General features: G+C 36.2%; 1 long non-coding RNA gene across 1 annotated transcript; it reads left to right on the top strand.

The window, feature by feature from the left end:
- The first annotated feature begins 451 nt into the window (after nt 1-451).
- On the top strand, nt 452-3,781 carry LOC147472993 (uncharacterized). Its single transcript, XR_015210618.1, has 4 exons — nt 452-1,447; nt 2,204-2,286; nt 2,376-2,461; nt 3,400-3,781. It is a non-coding gene; the product is annotated as an uncharacterized LOC147472993 (long non-coding RNA).
- The last annotated feature ends 1,051 nt before the right edge of the window (nt 3,782-4,832 follow it).

The following is a 4,832-nucleotide window of genomic DNA, read 5'->3' as shown; positions in this document are numbered from 1 at the left end:
ACAATAAAATCTTTTAAACCAAGAATCAAGACGTGTTAATTCTAGAGTCAAGGCGATTATTGTTTCCACTCAAAAAAAACATGATTAGCATTAAACCAATATACTTTTGTTGTCACCTTCGGCTCCACATACTAATTGTTAGTAGAGCAATCTTGACAAAAATATACTAGATAATACTGTAATCATAACGCAATAACGTACCTTTTAATCGCTTAATCCATAAACGAAAATCGATAAACAAACCTTAACCTTTCTTCGTATTCATCGTCAAACAACCTTAAAATTGTTGGTAACAATTGCTGCAACAAGAACAAACTGTGAATAAGAAGGTCGAGCCGAGGATCGGATCAAACTTTCTTTAAAGGTTGTTTCGCGTCTGTTCCTCTTTTATGCGGACAAAGCGTCAACCTCCGGGATACAAATGACCAGGATAGACTCTCCTTTGTTTCTGCAGATAAACCAAAGAAGAAAAGAAAAACCACGATTCTGATCTTATGAAAGCCCTCAACTTAGTATAGAAAATAGTTTTTGCACACATTATTAGCTGCTGCTCTAGGAGTATTTATAGAGGAAAATGTGGAGCACCCAATAAGAATTGGATTCTACAAGTCTATCACATCTGTTTCCCAATCCATATCCAATTCTGTTTCCAAACTTATCCGAAACAGTTTAAAGAAAATGGTCTACCAAAAAGAAGATAAGGGATGAAAGAGAGCACAAGCCCAAGACCAAGTTCACCTCTTGTTTTATTCAAAATAACACAACATTACTATATCTGTTCATGGTTACTATCTGTTGGGATATTTAAAATGTCACCTCTGTAAGCTGCTTGAATTAAATGGCGTGTTATTGTTGTGTCTTTGGTAGTTTATACAGGATGAATTAGAAACTTACCACCCAAATTGTTGGTCGATCTCTGAGTGCTTACATCTTGGTTATTCTTTGTTGCATAGTACATTTTGTGTAATTGTAGTTTTGACTATGTGATATGACGTTTCCATACGCAGGAAATTCCAAGAAAAATATTAGTGAGATTGAAAAAAAGAAAGAAATGAAGAACAGGTAGCTTGGTGGAATTTAAAGTGGTTTTTCCATCCCAGATGTATTAGTTTTTTACTTGCTGAACGGAATCAATTAGGTTCAACCATTCAACGCTTTATCCCAGATCTATTCGCTGTTCATCATTGTCCCTTAATCCCTATTCTCTTTCAACTTCGTTTGAGTGCAAGTCCAAGTGCTATTGTTGTTTTTGTTGGTTGAAGTCTTTAACACATCTTCAATTTTATGAACTTCTGAGTTCTGATGCTAGGCGAACCCTGTAGCACCGGGTTTACAAGTGATGCAAGGGGAACCCTGTAGCACTGAGTTTACAAGTGATGCTAGGGTTTACCCTGTAGCACAGGAAAGAACAGGGAGACGTGTTGCTATCCTTCCTCTATACACATATGTAAGTTTTACTCATATATAATATAAGACAGCTTACCTAGCAACAAGAAAAACTCGTAAATATCGCAAAGTTTTCTGTCATGGTAGTACAATGAGTTTTCTAGGGGTGAGCGAGGGTATATCTCACTTGCAACAACATTCAAGTGAGGACCAGTATGATTTATCTATTTTCTTCAACTTTTGGAAGAAGAATTATTTTGTCTTGGGACCTTTTCCAATTATTATTCAATTGAAGTTAGAATCAATAAAATTGTATTTATTTCTCAGAAGATATTAGGAAAATTGTATATGAGGATGCTAGTGGAAAACAGTATATGAGATGTAATTGACTCCAAGTTTTATTTTTATTAATAAAGGGGTAGGGGACCTCGTTAAAAACCCCGCTTGCCAACCAAAAATAAAAAATAAAAAGTTAGAATCAATGAGGCAAATCAGGCTAAAAAATTCCTAGTTGTTATTTTTTTTTTCTTAATGCGGAAAGTGTAAGTTGCTGGAGGCCTGGATTTCCATCTGGTAGTTTCTGCTCAAACTAAAAAATATATAGAATGGTATGCTCATTGAAGGCTGGTTAATTTTATTCGTTTCTAATTTAGTTCGTCATGAGTACTGAGTAGTGATGTTATTCTTGTTTTGTGTAGTGTTGGAGTCAATCAAGAAAGACCCAACCATTTAATATTTTGGCATGATCATCTTAAGACTATTGCATAAGCTATAAATCATTTTGTTTGAGGCTTTTATTATTTCCTTTGAGAAACAGGTATCACATATGCATAGGAATGACTAATACGGAGGATAGGAATGACTAATACGGAGGAGTCAACCTCGATTAGTCTTGTTCAGGTACAAACTAATTAATACTTTGATGTGTGCCTCATTCTTTGAGAATCAGACTGTCATTGCGTTCATTTTTTCCCCTTACTGGTCTCTAGTTGTGGAAGATATTCAGGAGTCAGATGACAAGCCTCCAGAACAGTTGGGCTCCAGCAAGGAATACAATGTCAATATGATACCTAAGGTATTTCTTTTGTGTTATGCTGTCAAGTTTTCCTCTTTCTTGCTGCGTTTTTGGCTGATATGAATTTAGTAAAATTTAATTTTTCCACCGGCTGGGGGGAGTTCCAATAGTGAAATATTTCCCATGTTTGAGCTCCTTTGGCACTCAAGTTTTTAGCAATATCTCTTTGATGGTTTCATGGATCGGTAAAGAATGAAGTATCTCATGGATAAGGTCAAAGGCTAGATGAAAATGATTGATGTCATCTTTTCACTTAAACCTTAATATGCATCCCAGTTGAAAATGAATTGATTAGCTATCAGTTCATACGAAATAATGAGTTCTCTAGCTTCGGAGCTACCCATGCCTGTAAGAGCTGGATGTCAATGGATATAAGAGTCGCAATGAGGACAATGTCCTTATAACTCCTGTCAGATAGGAATCCTGGACCAGTACTTCACCCAGCGGGGGCAAAATGTAGTAGGTTGAGCGAATTTGAGTTCAGGCACGCCAAAGTTGCTTATAAAGCAAGTTAAAGATTTCTGAACCATGCAACGCCCTCTTTCAGTTTCATACACTCAGAAAGGAAATACTTGTTCAGTTATTCCACTAATATTGCTGCCTTTGGATATCAATGACTGTTTTGAACAGTGGAGAGACACATGTCTAGGTATTTTGCTCCTCCAGAATTTGGGTAGTCCTTCTATTCCCACAGGTACCGATAAGTTAAGCTGTTAAATTTTGGTCTCAAAATGCATTCAAACTTGAAATACGTAAGATAAAAGTCTTGTCTTAAAAAATGTAACAGTGGAATCAGTGTCATTCAAAATGGTTTCCCTTTACTCCAGATTTGATTCTTATGGAAGTCACTAGCTCTGTCATTTTGCAGATTATGATGGTCAATGGTGTTTTGCTCTGATTCCTCATTCATACTGATGTAACTATCTGAACTTTTACAGTTAACGACTGCTCTCAAGACTTGTGTGAAAAGAATGAATGAGGACCAGAAAGACATTTTGCAACATCTATGGCAAGATCAAGAAGGCTAAGGAGATTTTCCTTTCCTTCACAAAGAAGTCGTATGAGGTCACATTCATGGTTGATGTAACTGATGAGTGCGCATGGGGTCAGCTGAAGGAATTCCAAAGTATATAACTTGTTGCTCTTTAACTTGGGGATACTCTATTTTTTTTCTCATTTTTTTTTTGGTAATCTAGGGATACTCTTTTTGGCATGGACAGGATCCCTCTTGCAAGTTGTAATTAACATTATTTGTCATTGTAAGACACTATTAAATATTTCTGATTGTAATTCACTTTGATTCACATTTTTTAAAATATCTCTGGATTTGTTTTGTTGCAAAAGAGAGTACCATTTTGGTTTAGTATATATGATGACAATGGTTTACAATAGCTCCGCCCACGTAATTTTATACACAAATTGGCAGCAATGGGTTTTGACTCAGCACCGAATTTCATTAAGTCTCCCTCAGTTGAATTTTGAAATAAAAAGAGGTCAGTCTGCAAATGGATTTGAAACAGTGTATGATTATTACAATCTGTGTCTGTTCATACTAGTATGTCCCCGAAGCTTTCAAGATCGGTTCAGGTTCGTTCCATAAAGCAAATATGGTGTATTATCAGCTGCCTTTATCGTTTTTGTTAGGGTATTACCCTATTACATTTCAGTTGTGTTTCTTTTCACAGCAGAATGACATGAAATACACCTCCCTACCTTCCTCTTATTCCTTGTCTTTTCATTCTTTTGAAACAGGGTAATGTGTGTTTGTTTTGAAACATCAGACTGTTTATCTTGAATTTGTTAAAGAAGTTGTCATTAAACTACAGTCTCTTTTATATGTTTCTGTTGAAGTTGTTTTCTTAAGAAACCCAAAATATCTCTATGTTTTTAGAAGGGGTGCGTGACTGTACTGTTCTTCCCATAATGTTGAAGGGGTTCTCTTTGTTGGTCGATATTCAGAATATTTACTGTGATTATTGTTAGCCACTAGTAAGTACTGGTACTTAATAACAAAAATGAGAAGAAACATCCTGAACATCCTATGAGTTTATCTTACACGCGCTTCAGCTTTGATGGAAAATTTTGTAGGAAAGCACAAAAGCAAATTAAATGGAATGAAAAGCCATTTCCATCCGTTTTTAGAAGACCCTCCTAAATTAAGGAACAAAGAAGCAGTCCATCCTACATAGTACATTGCGATGGAGTTAGGTTGTCACACCCTAATGATTCGAAGATCAATCAGCTCAGGGAAGTCATGGCTTGTCAATATGTCCAACACTCTTAATAATGATGTGATCCCCTCTTTTCCCATAGCCGGCGGCCAGCACAATATGCAAGTCAGTCCATTCCGATCCCCTATATCAAGTTCCTT

The sequence above is a fragment of the Coptis chinensis genome, unplaced genomic scaffold (assembly GCF_015680905.1).
Source record: "Coptis chinensis isolate HL-2020 unplaced genomic scaffold, ASM1568090v1 utg5889_pilon_pilon, whole genome shotgun sequence".
Classification (NCBI taxonomy): domain Eukaryota; kingdom Viridiplantae; phylum Streptophyta; class Magnoliopsida; order Ranunculales; family Ranunculaceae; genus Coptis; species Coptis chinensis.
This window is presented reverse-complemented; position numbering and strand designations above follow the sequence as displayed.